Source organism: Polypterus senegalus, chromosome 3 (genome assembly GCF_016835505.1).
Source record: "Polypterus senegalus isolate Bchr_013 chromosome 3, ASM1683550v1, whole genome shotgun sequence".
Taxonomy (NCBI): Eukaryota; Metazoa; Chordata; class Cladistia; order Polypteriformes; family Polypteridae; genus Polypterus; species Polypterus senegalus.
The window spans coordinates 141,648,276-141,673,563 of record NC_053156.1 but is presented as its reverse complement, the minus strand read 5'-3'; the positions used below and the strand labels follow the sequence as shown (position 1 = coordinate 141,673,563).

Sequence of the window (25,288 nt, the reverse complement as noted above, 5' to 3'; positions counted from 1 at the left end):
TGACTGCATTGTGGAATGCAGGCAAAATGGATACATTGTGACTCGTTTGAGCATTCGGTTACGGGCACTTCAATTGGCAAAAGAAGGAAAGTATTTAACAATCGATGGTAAGCCTTTGTTGAAATTTCAAGCATCGGCTAGCTGGTGTACATGGTTTATGAACAGATATGGGCTGTGCCTTCGTCAGCGAACAAAAATCGCACAGAAGCTGCCAATAGATCTGGAAGAAAAGGACAGTTCCTTTCATAAATTTATTATCAAGCAAAGAAAAAGGCATGACTTTGATCTCAGTAACATTGGTAACATGGATGAAACGCCAATGACATTTGATATGCCGGGGAATCGAACTGTAGCAGGTATTGGTGAGAAGACCCTACTTATTAAGTCAACGGGCCATGAAAAAACCCATTTCACCGTTGTCCTCTGTTGCTTGGCAGATGGTACAAAGCTACGCCCAACGATACTATTCAAGAGGAAGTCATTCCCAAACACCATAAAATTTCTTGCAGGCATTACTGTTTGTGTACACCCCAAAGGCTGGATGGATGAGGCTGGAACGAAATTGTGGCTTCAAGATGTGTGGGCTAGGCGATCAGGAGCAGGGCAAAGTAAACGCCCGTCACTTTTGGTGTGGGACAAGTTCCGCGCTCATACATCAGAGGATGTGAAGGATGAAGCCAGGAAAATGGCTACTACGTTAGCTGTTATTCCCGGCGGATTGACATCGATGTTCCTGGCATTAGATGTTTGTTTGAACAAGCCATTCAAGGACGGAGTACGCAGCATGTGGCAGCAGTGGATGTGTTCTGGAGAAGTAAAATTAACAAAAGGAGGGAATTTGAAGAACCCAGACATTGATTTAGTAGCTAAATGGGTAAAGGAAGCTTGGGACTCAATTCCACCAGAAATGATCAAAAAGTCATTCTTGAAATGCGGCATCAGTAATGCTATGGATGGATCAGAAGATGATGCCATCTATGAAAGAATCAGCAGCAGATGATTCAACAATCGGCGACAGCGAAGAGGATGATGTTTATGCTGATGACGTCACGGAAGAAAACTTTCACGTTTTATTCGGACATTCTGATGACAAAGAGTCAGACTTTGAAGGATTTTAAGAAGACACTTAGGGCCACTTTATTATATGCGAGGGATTTGAATATTAATTGAAATATTCTAACTGTAAGTAAATGAATAAAAATGTTTTTGGAGTTTTAATTTTGGCTTACTAAAATGCTTCAAAGATTAAAATGTTGAAAGTCTGGGCCCAGGTACATTGGGTATAATTATGAAATTCAAAGAATTTGACAGGCTGTCAAGCTTTACCCTCGACTTATACGTGGGTCATAACAAATTTCATAATTTTCGGCTTAAACAAAACACTCGACTTATCTGCGAGGTCGACTAATAGGCGAGTATCTACGGTATGTCTTAGAACAATAAATCTATTAACAGTTCATTCTTCAAAATATTTTTAATCAATAAATTCTAAATTATTTTGCTGTGTGTTTTGCTAGACAATAAAGGGAGTGAAATTATTTAAGCACAATATGTCATATTTTAACCCTGCGTGATAAAATATGTGTATTTTCAAACATAAATTTCCAATTAATTTGACAAAGGATCACCTAAGAACTTATCTTCAGCTCCCTGCTGCTCACTTACAAAGCCTTAATAATCAGTTTTACCAGCTGTGTGACATGAGTGATTCCGAGTTACGCTGGGAAGGAGGTAATCATTTAAAATACTGATTACACTTTGGCATGTTCATATAACAAAAGTTATACTCTCTGTACTGGTGTTATTGCATGACTGAGATTTGAACTATATATCAGGAATTCAGTTGTAGTCTGACCATATGCAGTATATGAAGTATTTGCATGTGTTTGCAGTACATTGATTGGACTTTTGTATGCTAGAAATTGCATACCCTTTTCCATCTGAGTCCACTTGAGGGGAAAGTGCTGTCAAAAATGTTAATTATATTTTATTTGCTGTCATCTTTCTGTTACTGTTAAAAAGGTGAATCAGAACCGTTTTGCCCCATTTATTATCATCAGATATCTGTAAGATTATATCAAGGTTTCAAAAACAATATAAAATTAGAAGTAGTTTTTGCAAATTGTATTTTTTCGGTATTACAGCATAGAAATCAATTACACATAATTCTATAATATTTAAAAATACAACATAGTATGGCTACATTAATTATAAAAAGAACTTCAGAAATAAATTCCATTATAGAAACCATAATCTTGGACTACTTTAATTCCCTAATAATAATTCTAGCATGATACTATTACTGCACCAATTTTAAAAATCCAAAGATCACACTGACAGATAACTGAAAACATTATATTGTATGTGACATGCACATTTCATTGTGCTTTTGATTTGCCACACTTTTCTTTGTTAAATAAATCTAAACTTGGTGAGTAAAGTTTTATAAATAAGATCGCTGGTAAGGTCCAAATGAAATTGTAAACATCTATTCTAAGAGTACAGTGGTTAGCACTGATGTTTCACATGTCCACATTCAATGGTTGGAATCCCAGTATTCCCATTTACAGATTCTCCCCACATGTACATGAGTTTTCCTTAAAGTATAGGTGGGTGGTATAACCAGTATAGTAGGTACACGTAGAAATAAGTGGGACAGTTGGAATTTAGCTATACCAGCAGAAAACACATTTTGTTATTTGCGGAGAGTGTACCGTCAATTCATTGCAAACAAGATTTGGACAGTTTTACTCTTAATCCATCATAGTTTACAATTCTGCTTCTATTTTAGCTCCAATTAGATCATTCTGAAAAATGTCACCTTGCTAATATTTGAAAATATGATAAGTTCAGTATTCATTTCAGACATCTGGTTTATGATGCATCTGTGACCAATAAAAACACATAGGTATTGTCTTTTCTGTGGAAACAAACGCATGTGTTTGGAGAGTCAGTTTGCATGCATAAATATGAGGGGAAATGGGGAAAAGCAACAATAGAAAGGTGGACAGTTTTTCCAAGAGTGTGTCAAAGCAGTTTCCAAAAATGTTCAAATTATCCAAGAAATGGCTCAGCATACTTGCAAACACTACAGCTTCTTAAAGGGTATTGAGAACTGGTGACAACGCTGTGACCTGTCAGGTCTATTCTACACTCAAGCCATACAAGCTGTAAATTGTAGCACAACGCTAGTGTGTGCAATGCACCCTTCTTTTCAACGTTTTACACTGTGGGGCAGTTTGAATATTTAAGGAGTCATAACTTAAAAAACTTAAATATATTTGTAACTTATTTTTGTAGATGTGTATATTTAAATTTGCAAAGATTTTAAGTATTATGTATGTATTTATTTAGTCAATGTTTATATTGTACTGTTGCACATCTGCAAAATAAAAATGTTCTTAGAAGGGAGAAATTATATAAATACAGTGGAACCTCGGTTTGCGAGTAACTTGGTTTACGAGTGTTTTGCAAGACGAGCTAAAATTAATAAATTTTGACTTGATAAAAGAGCGAGGTCTTGCAATATGAGTAGTAAGGATACGCTTTGTCTGCTGAGCGTCATGTGATACAACTTAGCTGATGGTTCCTCTCTCTCGTGTGTGTGCGCGCGCGAGTGCGAGTCCCCGTCTTGCGCCCCAAAACACAAACCTGAGTCTCAGTACTTTAACAATACCAGCTTTATTTAGCTTGAAACAGCACCAGCGCATTTATTTATTGTAGTGGGATCTGCCACTCTCCTATACACAGACACAGCAGTCAGGCAGGGTCGTTGCCAAGCAGTACTGTGCCCGGCGCATTTATAATGTTCCTTGTATCACCCATCGACGGCAGGCGCTTATAGCATGTCCGCGATCTTTTTGTATACGCTTTTACGCCGAACTGCTACAGCGCTGGGAGACTGCGATTGCTTTGGGACGCTCTTCCGCATGTCGTCCCGTTGGGTGGAATCCCATAAGAGTTTAGAAACTCACTCACACCAGCCATGATTCGTTTCAAAGGTAAAGTGCAGGTTAATTTGTTTTATGTATTTTTACTTTATATTTTGTATTAATAATTTTTATATGATTAGTTTTGGGTTGTGGAATGAATTATCTGAGTTTCCATTATTTCTTATGGGGAAATTCACTTTGATATACGAGTGCTTTGGATTGCAAGCAAATTTCCGGAACGAATTATACTTGCAAACCGAGATTCCACTGTACTAAAGAAACAACACAGTAGCTAAACAACCTCGCAGTTAAGCCAAGCAATAAAAACTTGTTATCTATGTATTTTACTCCATTTAAGTCATGCTCTATTGAAATTATAAGAAAACATTCTATATAATGATATAATGTATACTATTATTGTCCATAACTATAATTACTGTGATATACTTTTTAGGTCATATTACTCAGTACTACCTCAAAGTACTCCACCTATATACCAGAAACATGTAAAGTTAGGTTAAATTGGCTCTATAATAGTTAGCGTATCCTAATGCATCCAAGATAGTCAATGGTCTTTCTTGATTTTGAAATGGATTAGGCAAATTTCATAACAGTAAGATAGATGGACACAAAAACTGTAAACTGTGAGATGATACCTTACCACTGAAGTACCATTATGGTACGTTTTGCTGCACTTGACAGTTAAAAAGTATACTGCTATGTCTCACTGATGTGGGGCACTGAACAAACAGCATTATCTGATATCATATGATACAAGGAACATGCCCTGAAAAAAACAAGCAGATCAATCAGGTTCAAGAAAAAGGCAAAGAGCTAACTAACTTCAAATTTCAAATGTCACAAACGCCTTTGTACAAATCAAAAATTAGACAATTAACTGACCTTGCCCATAGTCAATTACTTATAATTGTGGCTAACAGACTGCATTACATTCAATAACGCACTGTTTAAATATATGAAGTACGCACTTTCATTACATTTGTCACATGTTAGACACTGAAGAATTTTTGTTTGCTTTCAAAGAATGACACAAATGTGGTGTTTGTAGGTTTATAGTCCGCTGTAAAGTATGCAGTTTTGCACATTCTGCTAACTGCATGTTTTGATAATTATGCATTTTGGTTAACAAAGTACAGTACTTGTACTTTAAAGCAATTAAACACTAAAAATTTTATTTTGGAATTAAAAAATACAGTAGCTAATTTCAACAGTGGTGTAAACAAGCCAAATAGTCACCTTATTTGAAACTCATTTTTTACTTTCCAGAGCTGTCCTGTATGTGTAACAGTGGATGTGTGAATGGCTCCTCCTCAACCCAAACTGTATACATCGATTAAAAAATGAACAGAGACTTGCAGGACAGACATCTGTTAATATGCTTATTATAATCAGAAAACAAATGTGAAACTTCCATTCCTTTATCAGTTCTGTGTAGAACACTGTATCAAAATTAATCTAGCCATCATTTCATCTAATCTTACAAATCTGACACAAGTTAAACAATTTTAACTTGTATATAAACAGAAAATCATTGAGCTCTCAAAGCACACACAACTCATTTTCTGAGCTAACTCCATCTATATCCTCTTTAATAAAACCCCTGTGTGCGTCCAGGTATCCATGTGTGTGTGTCTTCTGGTGAAGTGCGCATGCGCGGGGCCGCGCCCATGCGCACGCCACCGTGGACGCACACACACTGGAAGCTGGGCACAGTGAATGGTGTAGCCATGGCTACGCATGATAAGCAAATAAAGCACGCACACTGGAAGCTGGGTACACAGTGAATGGCCTAGCCGCGGCCACGTATGATAAGCAAATAAAGGACATCATTGCTGGGGAGAGTGCTGATTGGGTAGTCGCGACCGCGCACCACAGATTAAAATACTTGCTGAGGAACTACACAGTACTTGCTGGGGAGATGCCATAGGCATGATTATCAACTGCACGCCACACATTACATCAGTTGCTGGGGGCACTCTGCTGATTTCCCACTGTTCTGATAAAAATTAAAGTCATATTACGGACATCAAAGCCAGTATTACTCTCAGAGTAAATTGCAGGCATTTTACGGAAATACAAACCAGTATTACTGCGAGAGAAAATTAAAGGCACAAAATACAGTGACACATATTACAGCCACATACAAGCCAGTATTACTGTAAGAGAAAATATTACGGACGTATGTACTAACAACATGCCACCCAAAATAAAGGACACGTCAAGTAGAATAAACAAATCCTATATAACCAACATCTCCTGGAAGAACGGTCAGCTCAACAAGTAAACATCAACAAAAGAAAGGCTGAAAGACCAAGAAAAATACAAGCAAATAGATCGATTGAAGAAAAAGAAAATGAGTGCCAGAAAAACGCTAAAAGAGAAAGACTCAGAACAGCAAACCTTAGAAAAAGTTGGCATTTACTTGCCAGAACCAGTATTCAGCCACGGTCAGTTATATGTTGCATTATCAAGAGTTAGAAGCTTTCCAGATGTTGTTGTCAAGGTTCTAGATGGTCCTGAACAAGGCAAACTGTTGCCAAACTCAGACAGAATATTTACAAGAAATGTTGTCTATAATAAAATTTTATAGAAACATTTCATAAGGCAAAAAAATAGAAAATTTTTCCTAAATATCTTCTTCAGATATTGTGTATTACAGATTGTTACAAAGTTTTACACTAAGGCAATATTAATTATACTTACTGTATTGTCATATACTTTTCTGTTTTATTTTTACTATTATTTTACTTTAGGCTTCTTGCAAAAATATTTTTGACAAAATAAAATTCAGGCAACAAACAGAATGATGTCAAGGTCCCTTGCCATTTAATATAGACTAGGCTGACCCGCCTTTTAAGGCGACCAACTTTTAAGTTGACCACTTCTTAAGGCAATTCAATATGTAGATCAATTTGATATTTTATACAAACTCATTAATTTGGTTATATTGCATTTGAGCGGTATTACTTTAATACTCGTAGTTTCTGTTATTTTTGTGATGAAATTTAAACTTTTTTGCTATATTGAGGTTGCCCTTTTGAACCTCCCTGATATTTACTACGCGGTGAGGCATTTGTACTCCATCAAAATTAATTATTTCCAGAGACATAATTTTGTCTATTTTTCCAGCGCATCGCGCACAAAAGCAAGGGAGCGATGGGAGCACCAGAACTCTGCTCACATCATGTCGCCTGCACCGCAAGCTGCAAGTAGTAAGTCTGTGATAAGCGGAATACCGCTACGCTTTCCACTAACGGGACGGAAGGACAATCCCGACCGCTTTTATATAGTAAGAAAGAAGAAGAAGATATCGCACAGTCTAGAGTAGAAAATCATTGTTTACCTGGAAAAACGAAACTACAAATCCCATCGTGCATTGCAAAATGGACGGGCGTGTGTGAAACTCAGCGCCTGCGTAGCACTCACGGGACGGAAGGATAATCCCGACCGCTTTTATATAGAAGGACTGTTCCTACCAATGTTTATGCACTACTGTTCTAGTGCCCGTTATTGTAACAGGCTTAATGGCTAGTACATATTATATATATATATATATATATATATATATATATATATATATATATATATATATATATATATACACACTAGCAGAATACCCGCGGTTCGTAGCGGAGAAGTATTGTGTTAAAGAAGTTATGAAAAAGAAAAGGAAAAATTTTAAAAACATGATTGTTAATGTAATTGTTTTGTCATTGATATGAGTGTTGTTCTCATATAGCTATCTATCTATATCTATATATATCTATATATATATCTATATATATATCTATATATATATATCTATATCTATATCTATATATATATATATATATATATATATATATATATATATATATATATATATATATATATATATATATATAGCAAAATACCTAGCTTGGCAGCAGAGAAGTAAAAAGAAAAGGAAACATTTTAATAATAACGTAACATTACTGACAATGTAATTGTTTTGTCATTGTCATGAGTGTTGCTCATATATATATATATATATATATATATACACATATATACACATATACATACATACATACATACATACATACATACATGTGTACATATATACACACACACATATACTATGGGGTGCCAAACAGGCAAATAAATTGATTTTGTGAATATATAAAGTCAGCGTCAGAATATATAAAGTCAAAACTTGAATATATAAGGTTATTCCCGAATATATAAAGTCAAAACCTGAATATATAAAGTCAGCGTCAGAATTTATAAAATCATTCCTGATTATATAAAGTCAACATCGGAGTATATAAACTCATTCCTGAATATATAAAGTCAAAGCCAAAATCTATTGATTGAAACGACTCTGAACTGAACTAAGTGAACAAAAACATATTCAGAAAAATAAATTAAAAAAACACTGTTCGGTTAATGTTTTGAAAATGATGCATGTGCCCTGCCCAGGATTGGTTCCTGCCTTGCGACCAGTGTTGACTGGGATTGGCTCCAGCAGACCCCCGTGACCCTGTGGTCGGATTCAACGGGATGGGAAATGGATGGATATTCCAGCACTTACTTAATATATTCCGACGCTGACTTTATATATTCAAGTTTTGACTTTATATATTCCAGCGCTGACTTTATATATTCAAGTTTTGACTTTATATATACCAACGCTGACTTTATATATTCAAGTTTTGACTTTATTTATTCCAACAGTGACTCTATATAATCAAGTTTTGACTTTATTTAGTTAAATGTAGTCATCATTGCATAACTTTTTCTTTACCATAGAAATTTAAAGACTAAATTAAACTTCCATTCCTAACAAAGATATTTCTGGTGACTAAATAGAACCTACTTATATCCAAATTCGAGCTATTGAGCTGTCGCCTGCCTGAATAAGTCACCCTCGCTTCGCTCTTACTTTTTTACCATTCATTTAATCATGGCTAGTGGCGGAAAAATTATAAAATGGAAGGAGTATGGCTTTACCAAAACAATTATTGATGGCGAATCGATTATTCATAAAGCTTCAATTGGTGATCTGTTTTTCTGTGTTAACCTCATATTTTTTCATACTTCTTCTCAAACCAAGGGGGTGCGAGGTTAAAATGAATCGGGAAGCGCTGATCAATGTAATCGGTGTACCATGAAATCATGCATTGACATAAGTTACCCTTTGCTTGTATTGCAAAGTGTGATTAAATGTGATTTTTTAACGCATTATGGAGCACATGCATCAAAGCTTCTCAGCTGTGCTTGAGCTAAGAAAAGGAAAGATTTTAAAAATAACGTAACACGATTGTCAATGTAACCTTTTGTAAGTAGTGCCTGGAGGATTCAGTGTGGCGAAACTGTAGAGACAGCGTGTGTATTAACTTGTGGATTTTTCTGTGAGTATTTGGTGGCAGCGTCACAAAGTCGCTTCTGTAACACTGCGTGCGTTAGCTGCGGAGCTCAGCCTTGCTTTGTTTCCGAAGTAGCAGCACTCATGAATATGGTTGTATATGTCATTCGCTCGCTTCTTATTGTTTTCCAAACGGCTGGAGCGATTTTCATGAAACTTGGTACATATGTTCCTCATTGGTCGACTAAAAATACTGTAGGGTGAAATCAGCCGTAACCGACCCCCTTCTGGGTAGGGTGGGGGGAGGAGGGTAATCTTGTGGTCTTGTATGCATGTTATCATCCTGTTGACACTCAGAACAACCACCCAAGGGCAAACTGGAGGCGACTGCCAGCATTCTTTATGTTTGAGTGCCACCTCGTCCCTGTTGCTTTTGAAATTAAATAGAGTTCTACGCGTGGAAGTGTGTGTGTCTGTCCGGCCCGGAAATGAGACGCAGAGTCGGGGTGAGGGCTCCAGCTACGAGGATACGCAAGTGAGGCCAGTACACCGGCAAAAGGAAACCTCCTAAGAAAGACAGTCGCTTAGCTGCTAATGCACAAACGATGTGAGCACTTCGGCAACATGAATCCTAGCAGAGAAATGCCCAGAGTAGTTCTGACGATTAAATACTTTTTAGGATCCCATGCTGTACACAGTTAGTATATACCAGGCTACTGCCAGCATTCTTCATTTTTGAGAAGCACCGCGCCCCTGTTGCTTTTCAAATTAAATAGAGTTGGCCGGTTCCGAGCATCAACTAGATGATAACATACATACAAGACCGCAAGTCAAGGACATTAGTGAGTCTTTGTTTCTTAATTTATTTTTAACATGTTTTTTAAAGTATGTTTTTTTCAAACAATTAAAAAAAAAAACACGAGAGCGAACTGGAGGCGATTGCCAGCATTCTTTATGTTTGAGCACTACCGCGCCCCTGTTGCTTTTCAAATTAAATACAGTTGGCCAGTTCCGAGCGTCAACTGGATGATAACATACATACAACACCGCAAGACAAGCACATTAGTGAGTCTTTATCCATCCATCCATTATCCAACTCGCTATTTCCTAACTACAGGGATACGGGGTCTGCTGGAGCCAATCCCAGCCAACACAGGGTGCAAGGCATGAAACAAACCCTGGGCAGGGCGCTTGCCCACCGCAGAAAACCCACGCAGAACATGCAAACTCCACGCAGGGAGGACCCGGGAAGCAAACCCAGGTTTATTATTTTATTTTTATTTTTAAAGTTGTGTTTTTTTAATTATGTTTTTCTCAAACAATTAAAAAAAAAACTTTATTTTCCTCTCAGGCAACGCTGGGTATTTCAGCTAGTAAAGAAATAAAAGTGGCAATTACAAAAGTCTAGTGTGACATTGGTTTTTTTCTTTATTATAAGCACAATAGCCACAATCACACACTGAAGTTCTTCTGCCTTGAACACAAAGCCTGTTCACAAATGACATGAGCGTTTTTTCTTTATGACGTGTTAATATGGTACTATATCATCACCATGGTAAGCTATTTTTATATGCAGTTATTACTTAATTATTACTTGTGACAGTTATTGTACCTTCCAAAATAATTTGCTTAGTTGCAGGCAAACACAAATCCAGTACTAATGTTCACTTGGTACTACAGATAATACAAAAAAGCTAGCTAGTACTGTTACATTTTCTTAATTTTGGTAAACACTTGGAACCAAACTACCAAGACATCCCTAACTGGGTGTATAGTCTTATAAACTCTTGGTTCTTCAATGATTTCCTGAATAGCATTGAAATTGATTTAAGTATTTTGCACATTTTGGGCCTTTTCACCAATCATCACCTTTCAGGTATATTTTTGCTTGGGTCAGAGTTCTTGCTATTAATGTATGAATAACTTTTTTTGGTACTCCATCCCTTACCTATACCAAGTTATTTCCTGTGCATGTTAAAAAGCATGTAAGATACAAATTACATTTAATTAATATAGTTATTAGACTCTTATCTGACAGAATCTTTTTAATTTTAAATTTTATTACCCTGTAACCTTGACAATGTTAATTAAATTACCCTGAAAATGTAGGCATTAACAGTTATTTTATTACCTGGCCTTAAAATGCTATTACTGCAAATGTGCATGTTTTCAATTAGGTTGATGCTACAACAAGGAATACTGAAAGAGATTAACATTACATACTTGTTCCAAAGCCATTGCTTGGATAAAATACTGCCAAATACCACTTAGAGTTAAGATGTTTTGTTTGCCTTTCTCTGAAAAGCTCAAGCACTATTTACATTGGTATATGTTTAATTATGTTGCAGACGTTGAGCATAAATATTCACACTGCTGAATGAATTGGTTTATCTAGAGTTTACTCAATTTCAATTTACTTAGTCAAAATTCAATATACTCTGTAAGGAACCTTCTTGAAATCTTAAAGCAAATTGACAATTATCTTTTTTATTTCATCAATCAAAAAACCAAGATTTTTTTGGAGATGAGATGGAGAGAGACAATCAACATTAGCCTTGTATGGCTGTCCAGTAGAATCATTAACAGTATTTTTTCAAGGTTAACCTAAAATACAAGCACCTGCAAATGTTAAATTGGCCTGTCTTATTTTACCAGCTTGCTCTAAATCACTGATTTCAGTGCACAACAGAGTGGATATTTCTGCCCATACTGTGCAGATCAAAGTTAATTTTAACATGAACATGGCTAAAAGGCAGAGAGGCTAGTGTATGTTTAATTTACAGGTATCAGTAAGAGATGTGTACAAACATCTCTTCTATTTATACAAATACTTTGTTTTCATTCATTGATTGAATGGATTATAGAAAAGCAGCTACACAAAGTTAAACAAAGGAAAATGAACACACTCTTTCATTGCAAACAAAGTTACACTTTATAAAAATATACTTAATATCTTTTAAACAATCATCTGAAACCTATCTTGTTTACAGTGTAAAGGTATTAGTTCAAATTTAAAAACCAGGAAGCTTAACCACAAAGAAGTTTTTCAGTACGCTTAAGTGTTTTGTTGCTATAAATTACAGAAAACAAAAATGGACAGAACTTAACCCCAAGCCTTTACTTAGTAAGCTCTCAGAAGAATTTGCTTTGGTGTTTTGTTGACTTATTAAATTAATTGCTAATCTGCATGATAACCTTTTGCAAACAGTAATTTAACTCTGCAGTGACTTTCAGCAAAGTCAACCTGAAAAGCCAAGTGGACAACATTCAGTGTTTTCTCTTTGCAGTATCAAAACAAGACACAAGAGCTAGTAGTTCTCTGCCAATATCATTTGCTATGACTATCCTTAATAAAAAAAAGTCTCAGAATATTATGTTGTCCACAATTACAAACATGCCTTGGAACCCTTTACCATATTTCTCAAGTAGATAATTGATGTCCATACTTGAATGAATTAGATTAAGAAGGTGCCGAAAATGTACCAGAACTTATAATATGACCTGTCTTCAGCCAACTTGCAGAGCAACTCACCAGTTAATGGATACAATTAGAACTCACTCTTAGTTTGTTATGCGATTAAAGGTAATGAAAGCAATGCTAAACAGCAGATGTCATAATCATAGGACAGAACTGAATTTAGTCATTAAATTTACTTAAAGTAAACTGGCCTGTGAGAACAGATTCAGCTATCTGCTCTTACTTCAGAATGTATTGCTATTCATTATTATTTTTCTCAAACTGCTCAATAGTATTATTAAGTGCATTTCATGTTCTTTTTAAGTTCAGTAACATTGCTACTCTGGTGGAATTTTTATTGTGTGCCTGTGATGTGATGTAATGCCTGATGACCATGGTGGGACTGGACAACCGATAAACTAGGGGGAGTTCTGAGATTGACACTTGAATAACCATTATTATTATAGTTCAAAAATACAAATATTTATGTGAATGGATGTATGCTGTTTTTTTGTGTTCATTCATAACTGGTGTGTTGTGTTTTAAACTAAGATTTAAAGACACTGTATTTGTAACAGTTCATAACAAACTGTGCTTAAAAATGAAAGTAAGCTGTATAAAAACAAAAACACACCACAACCTAATCTGTAGAACTATGTATAATGAAGCCAACTAACAAATAAAGACCTGCCTTTATAACTAAGCAGTGGAAACCTAATATAACAGCAAATATAACTGCATGTTTTGTGCACAGATTCAACTGTTGTAACTGTTAATATTCACAGGATTACAAAGAATGTTGTAAAACCTTATATCAGTTCTCTGTCCTTAAAGCATACTTCCATAGCTTTTTTTTTTTTAAACACAAATTGTTCATGGGATATGAAGAGAAGAGTATAAAGTTTAATTTAAGCTCACTGATACTATATATTAAAAATAATTTAAAATATAGTTTAAAATACAGGTTTAATATTGCACTTTAAAAAAAAAACAGAAACAAGTTTCTTTCTTGACGTTTTTCAGCTTAATGGCTGATAAGACCTTCACACAAGTTTTGCTAGTGAAAAGCATTAGGAGTCATGCACTTCATACCTGACTCCCTAACTAAAGAGACAGATGTCATCAATTTGCGATAATGTATCCAACAGATCAGAGTTAGTGTGCTTCAAATTGCTTATGGCTGATTTAAATTCAAAATAAATGCAAGTATAAATAACAAAATTGCATTTCAGTGTAATTAAACAATGTAAAATTTAACTTGAACGTGAACTTGAAATTTATTGCCATGCATCACAGTTGCTACAAATGTCTCCTGGCCTTAATGAGATTAACCGCTTAATATTCAATATATCGTAAAGTTGCAGCATTACACATAATATACTACAAAAAGCAATCTAAAAATGTACAATTGAACTCATGCCCTGTAATAAACACTGATGATTTAAACAATTATGACCACTCCCATATGAACCGAATGACAACTATCTGGTAGCAATGGCATGTGGTAAGGTGAGGGATATACTAGATGGTAAACTGAAATTAGGTACTCATAGATGATGTGCTGAATGCAGAATATATGGGCAAGTGTAAAGAATTGACTGATTTTGGTAAAGGAAAGTCCTTATGGCCAGATAACTGGGTCGGAGTATTTTCAAAACGGCAAGGCTTGTGGGGTGCTCTCAGTCACCCGTGGAGAGTACCTACTGACAGTGGGCTAAGGAGGAAAAAACAAATCACAAACCTCTGACAGGGTGGCCAAGACTAATAGATGCGATAGGTCAATAAGCGCTATACCATCTAACATGAATCAACAGAAGGTTTACTGTGGAACAAACTGCAGAGAATTTTAATGCTGGTTACAGTAGTAATGTGGCACAACAAAAATTTTATCGACCCCTGCTGTGTTTGTGACAGTGCAGCCACAAGCCACACATAGTGCCAATGTTAACACCTGCCCACCATCAAAAGCACACACAATTGGCACATGAACATCACAACTGGACCTTGAATCAATAGAAGATGATCACAATTTTTTTGTTGCATCACATGAATTGTAAAGTAAGTGCTGGGAAAGAGACAACCCCAAGATATACAATAGGAAGAAGACCTTCCAGGGGAGGGTCTGTGATGCTTTGCATGATGTGATCAGGAATGGTTTGAGTTCAAGGTGTTGCTCTATCCTCCAAATTCCTCACATCTCAATCAAACTGAACAAGTCCAATCTGCTGTAGCTCCACACTGCAACATGTAGGATCTGCTGCTTACGTCCTGGTGCCAGATATTACAGGACACCTTCAGAAGACTTGCAGAGTCCATGCCTTGATTGGCCAAAGGTGTTTTGCCAGCACACAGGAACAACAGTATATTATTTAGTTCTTCATAATGTTTTGGTTTACCACTGCATGGACAAAATTAAACATATTATAAGTTGGATGGAGGAGTTTGGAAATCAAAAAGAGACAGAGATGAATCAGAGACTGTCCAACCATAGTGACTGCAGGAGTCCAGTAATTCCTGCATTTAGGGATCAGTGATGTTTCCAAGATAGCAATAACTGAAAGAGACAGTTACTAAGGTGGGTATGGTCTTTAAATACATGTCTTAAAAATTTCCTGATGTATGATGTAATATGTTAGCAGTTATGTTTTCAATTTGAAACAGACTATCAGGCTAGCCTTGAATATGACAACCAGGTCAAGGGAAAAACTCAAATTCCTCTTCAAATACATCCTCACAATAATATATGCAGTACTTTGCAGAAGTTCTTAAATGCTAAATAAAAGGTTTACCGAGTGAAGTTTTTTTCATACTATTTTCCACATTCTATTTTTAAGCAGATCTAAATCAAGTAGTAAAGCTGTTTTCAACATCCTTAATTAAGTTATATATCAGAAAATGTTCACCCATGCCGGGTTATTTAACTAGAGTGTCAAGGAGAACAACAGCCTATCACAGGATCATCAGGCCCAAGTTAGGAACCAATATGAGACACCAATCCAACTGATGCAAACACCTACATTCACAAAAATGGTAAATTTCAAGCTACAGAAAACACTTGAGAAAACTAGAATACTAAGAGATTCCCAAATGTGCACGTATACACAGGAAACATTGCTAGTCCCTGTGCTATCATTCACAAAATATATTTTAAAAAATATTAATAAAAAATAAATATGATGCTTACTCAAGTAACTGGACTTTTCACAGTATTATATGATGGAGAAACCTTTTTCTCTAAAACAACTTTAAGCCTTTTGAGTAAATGTCAAATTAGTGTGCACTATTTGGAAGTGATTTTCACCATCATCTTGGTTGAATCCCTCTCCATCTCTCAAGTTTCTCTGACACTGTACAGCATATGAATAGAAAATGTCAAGAACCTCTATGGGATTAAGATCAAGACTTTATCTGTACCGAGTAATTCAGATTATTTTCTTGCTCTACTTAACTCAGGGTTGTTTTCGCTAGGGTTCCTAAATCACTTATTTTTCTAACCTTTTGATAAATTCTCAATATCCACCGTAAGTTTTACGGCATCCAGTTTTTATTTTTTGTCTTAAAAACATCTAATTTGTATTTTAATTTATCATTTGACAAATGATTCTCAGAAAGACAGGTATTTTGTCCTGATATGAAGATATACAATCACTTTTATGGTACCAAAGTCAATTATTCAAAGGAACATCAAATAACTTGATAATTATATTTAGAAGAGACATTGGTTCCTAATTTAAACTGCCATAAATGATAGTTTGATGGGAACAAGATATAAAACTAGTTAAAGGCTTTGTGTCTAAATATATAAATATTGGTAAAACAGAAAACTGCAGTATCAATCCAGTAATAATAGTAGTAACAATAAACAGTCACTGTGTAAAAAACCAAAGACAGCATGAATATACAGAACATATATTTTAAATATATGTTAGACACCCGTAAAGCTTCCTACCATAATCATCAACAGTGTACTAATTACATACTACATCAAAATGTCAAATTTTCTTAGACATCAAAATTTATCAAAAGAAAGACTGCTTATTTTGTAAGAGTACTTTCATAAACTTAACTAAATCTGTAAATACTAAGCCATTTTTGTTTTTAACACAGGACTTTCATATTAATTTGAACTTTAATTTACTTCCTTCAAGCAACAAAACATACAAATACTGCCGTTTACTTCTACAAGTAAACAAATTTTAATTATATAAATAATAAGTGGCACTAACATTTTATGAACTGCAGAAGTTTAAAAAATATAATAATGCAGGGGCTCCACCTAGTGGTAAAATACTTAAAGGTTTACACGGCCAGGTTTATTTTACAACAAATTAACCTACTAGAGATTTACTAAGATTCCTAGGTACTAAAGCTATAAAACTTGTTTTCACAATATGTAATTTATAATTTTACAATTTAAATCTAATTTGGAAACCTATAAATGCCAAAATTAACTTCTGCTTATTCCTAAGTAAATATTATACACTTAACAATATATTGCTCCAGTACTTAATTAGCTTCTTACTACTCCATTCTGTATTTCTTTGGGATGAAATACACTTCAAACTTTTGCAGTTCAATAACTTTTGTATACAACTGCCTTACATTATAAGCGGCCCTGCTTTGTAACTACTGCTGCCAGGATAGGCATTACCACCCTACCACCTAGAACATAGGATGTTGAGGAAAATATGGATAGATGGATCCATCAGTATTTTCTATCACCATAATAGTTTTCTCCAATATAAATTAATGAGTCACAGTTAGATCCTAATATAGAATCCCCTTTCAACTCCAGTAAAGGTCTTACCTACAGGTTGAGTAATTTTCTCTTGTATATAATGTACTTGTCTATTAAACAATGCATCTTACAGTTACAGTGGATTTAGAAAGTATTGAAACCCTTCACTTTCTGTACCTTATTGTGCTGTATATTTAAGTTTAAATGGTTAAATATGCAATTTCTGTCCATTGATCTATACTCGATAACCCATAATGTCAAAGTGAAAACATGTTTATAAAGGTTTTCTCAATGTATTAAAAATCAAAAAGTGAAATCTCTCATATATGTAAGTAGTTAGACCCTTTGATGTGGCACTTCAAATTGTGGTCAGGTGCACCTTTTTTGTTTTATTTATTCTTATCATGTGTTTAAAACATGACTGAAGTTTAAAAAGGCACACACCTGTGTATATATGGTTTTACAATTCACACTGCTTGTCAGGACAAAAACCAAGCTATGTCCAATGAATAAAGTTGAATGAACTTCCTGCAGACCTTCATGATAAAACTGTGGTGGGGTATAAATCAAGCAAAGGGTATAAAAACATTTCTAAGGCTTTGAGTGTTCCCAGGAGTATAGTGGCCTCAATAATTGTGAAACTGAAGAAGTTTGGAACCACCAGCAGTCTTCCTTGAGTTGGCTTTTCGGCTAAACTAAGTGACCAGGCAAGAAGTGCCTTGGGTCATGACGGTGACGAAACACCCAACAAACACTTGAACAGAGCTTTGGAAGTCTTCTGCTGAGATTGGAGAACCTTTCAGAAGGATGACCATCTCAGTAGCAGTCTGTCAATCAGGTGGTTACAGTAGAGAAGCTCACTCCCACTTCAAGTTTGCTAAACAGTATTTAAAGAACTCTAGGAGCATAAGCCTGAGATCGGGTGAAAGGTTCACCTTCCAACAGAGTAATCACCCTAAGCACAAAGAAAAGACAATACAGGAGTGGCTTAGGGACAACTTTTTGAATGTCCTTGAGTGCCCCAGCCAGAACCAAGATAATGCCAAAGCATGGCAGTTATTTAATAAGCTTCTGCAAAACCAGCAATACTACAATAACATATGCTCATTATGGTCTATCTTTGTACCAATTTATTTCATGAATTTGGCAAGAAACAAATAGAAACCTGAAATATATAGACAATAAGGATTACTATTTTAGGAAATATTTTCATTCTGGAGATTTCAAATCTTTACTCAGCTGCTCTAAATTAAAAAAGGTTGCATTATAAAATGATAACTACACCAACACTACAGCGTTATAAAGGTAGGATTTCATGCAGCAGGAGAAAATCTGTAATACAAAGGACTGTTTAACACATAATCCAAGTAATGGCTTAATATTCAACAACTTCACAACAGTACTGTCAAATGCCTGAGATTATTTCTAAGACAGAGATCTTACTTTAAATACAGAGAAAATTAGATAGATAGATTAGATAGATTAGATAGAAAGATACTTTATTAATCCCAAGGGGAAATAAACATAATCCTACAGAAAACAATAGTGGAGGGCAAAAGAGGTGCCTTTGTCTTAAACCATCTCATGTAAATTATTTGTGGCAGATTAAATACTTTAACTTTTCAGGGAAATATTTCAAAGATTTGCCATTTTTGCACTGTATATTATATGACATTGTAACATTAAACCAAACGCTGCCTACAGTGGAGTAAACGCAACAGCATCATTAAGTAAAAAATGATCAGGCTCTGCAAATCAGAAAGAAAACATAGCACGATGTTAAACATATGGCCATGGTGAATATTTGAAAAATAGTAATTTAAAAAGTTTTACAGCCATGGTTTTAAACACTGTCTATAAGAAGGCAACTTTCCCAACTGATCGCTTAACACTAGAATTACCAGAGCCTACGAAAAAACTCGTAATTCCGTCCCACCTTAAATCGCTTCTTAAAATCGTTCACAGCTCTCCACCAGTGTCTTTTGTCATCTAAATGTGCTGATAAAAATCAGGCTGCAAGCAGCCGGCTATTCCATCCCCCCACCGACTTAGAACGTGCACAAACTTCTCTCAGCTCATGCCTTGATTGATTATCTGGGAGTGAAGTGGAGTTTTAGAGTGGAAATAATAGATCATTATTTGGAACACACGCATTTCACGTGTGTTCCGTTTCTACAGTAATCCGTGTAAACACATTTTTAAAACAGAAACGTTTTTCATATTGTAGTAGTAAATGACAAAATGTAAGCATAAACTATATAATGTATGAAGCCTGAAGTCCAAATATCAAACACTTCCACAAAAGGTACAAATATAATAGAACAAATATGATTTTATTCAAAAATATAACTGCAGAAAAAAGCCACCTTAGCATGCCATATTGACACATACTTACTACAGCTACCACTGTGGCATAATGGTATCAGCCGCTGACTAGTATCCATAAGTTCGATCCCACACGGTTAGGTTTTGAGAAGTAAACTGCTCTTATTCTTACTATTTTAGAATAAAAACACGCATTTGATTTCAGTGTGTAACAGCCAGTAATTTATGATACTTGTAAAGGTTAGTTTTTTTTTTTTTAATTCACTTTTCATTCTCAGTCGTGTTCAGGATCCTTCCCTACCCCCCATCTGAGAATGCTGTTTTCACATAAAGACGCGCTGTAGCTCTGCAGCGTACTTGTGACTGCATTCTCCTACCAATGCTTGCGAACTGAAGTGCCTGCATGCACTTTTCGTGGCATTACACGTCTATTTTTTTGAGCATGCCCGTGTCGCTCAAACACAGGAACATATGTTGGTGTACAAGAATAAAAAACAAGTGCACTTTTATTCTAGACTATAAGTGAAGAAAAAATAAAGCAAATAGCTAGAATGATGGAAATTACACTAGTGGGGAATTGGAAATCTAAAAAATACTTTACCCAGATTGAAGATATTTGGAATATCAAATCAGGACTTTAATAGTAGGCTCAAAAACAGTTCTAGGTTGGAAAGGATATTGCAGTTTAGAGAAAAGTTTGAGAGGAGTACTTGCCAAATACTTGGTTGTGGATGCATACTGCGACAATTTCTTTCATTTCATGGTGAACATGAGCTAAAGACTGCCTACTGTACGTATTGCGAATTGGTCTGAAATGAATATACAGTTAACAAGGTACAATTATTAGCACCCCTGCAGAACAGCAGAAAGGATGCTTTATATAAAAAATAAACACTTTTGGTATATTATCTCAATCTTGCACTGTAAAAACTAAGAGAAATCCAACATTTACTTGAAATATATTTTTTCTGAGAAAAAATAATCCCTCATTAAAGGCATAATTATTTTTTTAACAAAAATACATGTGCCGTGTTTACTGTCACCCTTAGAAATTCTAATAAATAAAGTGTAACCGAAGCATTTTTTTCCATCTATATCGTACTTTTTTTAAGTTGATCAGAGTGTGTTGAAACTTTTAAGCAGTAACCTATGATTTCCTGTTCTACTCAGGTATAAATATGAGGTGGCACAGAATCCAAATTACCTTATTCATTCATCAAGTGGGAAAGAGAAGAGAACACACAATTCAAATAAGAGAAAATTGTGCTGACCTTCATATGGCTATAGAAAAAAATTGCTACTCGCCTGAAAAATGCACATATCTACAGTACAGTTAGGGCAATAATTAAAAACTTCAGATCAACTGGAACTGATAACTGGTCTGGAAGAATACCCAAGTTTATTTTGCCCCCAGAAACAGGATGGTAAGAAAGGTAAACATTTCCCAAGGATCACTGTTGGAGAAATACAGAAGAAAGTGGCATCTTCCAGTCACCAAGTTTCAAAAGCTACCATCAGACACCACCTACATGCCAAAAGATTATTTGGAAGGCATAAAAAAAGCCTTTCCTGTCACTTAACCACCAATGGCAGTGCCTGGAGCTTACTAAACACTACTGAAACTTTGACAGAAACCATGTTCTACAGTCAGACAAAACAAAAAGTCAATCAAGGTGGGTTTGGCGTAAAAGAAGGATGGCTATATCAAAGAGAACCTCATCACCACTGTATGTATGGTAGTCATAAACTTGTGAGGCTGTTTTTTTCTCCAATGGCCATTGTAACCTAGTTAGGGTACATGAAATTATGGACACCATGACAAACAAGGAGATTTTAAATTGAAATGTCTGCCTCTGCCAAGAAACTAAAACTGTGTCATTATTGGATATACCAGGAGGACAATGATTCAAAATATATGTCCAGATGGACACAAAATTAAGTTTCTGCCATGGCCATCTCAGTCCACATTATTTCCTATTACTCCAACAAAGGGCATCTTAATGTGAATAACAAATAAACATAGTTCTAGGACTGCATAAGTTACATTATCATTTAATATCTGCATGGGTTTCCTAAAAAATAAAATCTGGTAACCTCAACACAAAAATAAAAACATCGGATGAGCTGGCTCAAATGGGCAAGTGTGACTTGCTAATATCAACATCTGATGCAGAATCATTTTCTATGGCAATTCCAACATAAAGTGTTTGCGTTAAGTACATTAAGGTTCAGGGTAACATAGTGGTTTAGAGTTTAGGAACCCTGCCTTATAAATACAGTATCCCAGATTTAAGGAATCAGTGTCCACAGGGGTTTTCCTTTAAGTTTCCAGTTCTCCTCCCCATCACAAAGACAAAAATATTAGATTAACCTGTGATTCTAAAATGGGTATGTGAGAAGAGTCCAGGGCTGATTACTGCCTTGTACGTAATGCTTCTGGGATAGGATGCGGAACCCAGTGACCCTGAATTGAATATGTTTGAGGTTAATACCTTAACACATTTCATTAATTAAATAGATGTTGTCACACACATGCGCATGGGAGGCAGCTAAAGGCCTTGAGTGAAGCCAGTTCTGAGGCATGCCGGGATGTGGCAGAGTGCACGGACTCTTTTTCTCTACTTCCCTGTAGACCATTCCTGGGAGACTCCACCTGGCTCTCTTGATATCACTTCTGGGACCGAACCAATGGAAACAGACCTTACCAGCTCCGGCCCCCCTAATGTCACCTCCGGGCCTGATCCAATGAGTGATGAACACGTGCCCGATCCTTATGACCTCACTTCCTGTCTTCCCCTTTAAAAGCCTGCCCTTTTTCCCTTTTCCCTCAGTCTTGTTTTGGACTCGTTTGTATGCACTTCACTGCTGTATATTCTCATAAAAAGAAAGACTTTGCAGCCGGGATACCAGATTATACAGGTGGCTGCCCCAAATCTTTATCTTGAGTATGTCTCGCTATTGTGACACTCGTTATTGTGACAATGTATAGTAAAATACAAAGCTTTTTTAAATGAAGAATTTTCGATTAAAATATAATTTAAAAAAAGTTTAAACCCAGGTTAAAAAGATTTTGACATATAAAAAAACGTCTAAAAATTTCAAACAGAAAATGACTATTAATCCACATGGTTTGCTTGCACAGCTCTTAACTCTTTTAGGGCGGATGTCGACTTTTGTCGACAGGAGGGGTTGAGGGCGCATGTCGACTGAAGTCGACATCCAGGGATAGAGGGCGATAAATGGCGACAAATCTCACTGTCACATCACAGGCATTCCCTCTGTGCTTGGAGGAATGCTAGACTTGTTGACTCGGCAACTAATCCTAGCGTGTGCGTGAGTTGCGAAATGTAAACAATGGCAAGATGGCATCGACATGTGACAAGGGAGCGGCGAGTGCAGAAAAGAAAACACTCGGCAGACAATGTTTTGCGCATTATCGCAGAGTCGGACTCTGATTTTTCAGAATTGGATTTTATTGACAGTGATCAGGAGATTGAGCAAGAGAGTGAGAAGCCGGCATCAGCTGATCAAACACCAGCCGATGCCGCGCCAGCGGATCTGCTGCCAGTTGAGCGCCTTCGCACAGCCGATGCATCTACGGCAAGGTTCATGTGGGATAAATACACAGACATTGATCCGTTGAGAGCCGATCTGGCTACCGGACTTCACAAGACGGCATGGCTTGCTGTTGGACACGACAGATCACCAGCTGCTGTACTTCAGGCTGCTCTCTCCTGGTGCTGCTTTTCAGCTACCGTCAGACGAGACAAACAGGTAGGCAGAGAAATTTTTTGAATCGCGTGCTGCGTTTGCATCGCATTCTTGTTTTTCAAAGTGTAAACCTACAACAAAAGACGAGATGAAGTGTGCTGTGTTATTACAAATAGAGATGGGACAGAACTAGTGATATAACTTCAGGGAGCATTGGTCCAAATGTGCTTTGTCCCCTGGTGGCTTTGGACAGGTTATTTAGCATGGTGATAGGTACGTGCTGCTGCAAAGTTTTATTCACTTCTGTAATAAACAGAAGCAAATCCCATGGGGTGAGCCAGGCTATAATGCCATGCATAAAGTTCATAAAGTTTCAGAAGATGAAAAGAGGTGACAATACGGTTTTCATGCGGGCAGAAATCTTGGTGGCAGTGGAATGGCACGATGGCAAAAGGGTGACTTGTCTCTCTACAGTACACACTAACAATATACAGTGGAACCTCGGTTCACGACCATAATTCGTTCCAGAACTTTGGTTGTAAACCGAGTTGGTCGTGAACCGAAGCAGTTTTCCCCATAGGATTGTATGTAAATACAATTAATCCGTTCCAGACCGTACAAACTGTATGTAAATATGTAAAAATATGTAAAGATTAAGCACAAATATAGTTAATTACACCATAGAATCCACAGTGTAATAGTAAACTAATGTAAAAACATTGAATAACACTGACACAAAACACCCAGGCTCCCTGATCATCTACACGAGCAGGCTCACTCGCGCTCTCTCTCTGTAGCACACACACCACCAAAGCCCCTCCCTCCCTAGATCGCGCTATTAAACCTAAAGCCTGATCGCTGTAAACAATGTTGTTCAAAAGTTTTAAGCACAGCAGAAAAAAAAGTAACAAATCCGCGCTTGCAAAACCAACTCACAAACAAACAAAGTTCTCTCTGCTTGCTCGCTAGTGCTTTCTAATCTCTCTGTAGCACGTGCTCGCGCAGCATTTTTTTTAAATGAGTTTTAAGCACAGCAGAAAAAAAAGGAACAAATCCGAAGCGCTTGCAAAAACCAACTCACAAGCAAACAAAAATAACATTGCAGGAGATCACGCTACTGTATTAAACCTAAAGCCTGATCGCTGTAAACAATGTTGTTCAAATGAGTTTTAAGCACAGCAGAAAAAAAGGAACAACCAAGCGCTTGCAAAACCAACTCGCAAGCAACCAAAAAGTAACATTGCAACAAATCACACGATGAAGTCCTCCATGTAAACAATTTTAATGAGTTTTAAGCACAAGGAAAAAGCTAACATTTGAAAAAGAGAAATGTAACATCGCACCTAATCGCTATGAAAAACTCCATCTGTAAACCTTTCATGAGTTTTAAGCACAAGGAAAAAGTGAACATTTGAAAAAGAGAAAAATAACATTGCAACAAATCGCATTATGAACTAAAAAAATAACTTTTGAAAAATCCGTAATACAAAAACCACCAAGAAAACTAACCTTGCATGAAACGAGTTCTGGCATGAAGTGTTTTCCTTCAGGTGTTTTCTCTCTTGTGATTTCTTGGGTTTCTGGTGCTTTTAGCTGTTTAGCTGGTGGGAGTGAAAGCCTCATGCAGCCATTCCAAAAGAACGCTCTTGTGACCCTCCACATTACTGGCAGTCTGGCTTTGTTTACATTGTGCTGCTTGAAAGCACGAGGGTTCTCCGATTGGTAAATGAGTAAACTGGTAAACAGTTTTTCCACCTTTTGTAATTTCTTTCTTTACT

At 36.3% G+C, this 25,288-nt stretch overlaps 1 protein-coding gene across 1 annotated transcript in view; it reads right to left on the bottom strand.

Annotated features, from left to right (window-relative positions):
• The window catches only part of rngtt (RNA guanylyltransferase and 5'-phosphatase), a 926,738-nt gene that overhangs the window by 833,653 nt on the left and 67,797 nt on the right, over positions 1-25,288 (bottom strand). The gene's annotated exons all lie outside the window — the stretch shown is intronic.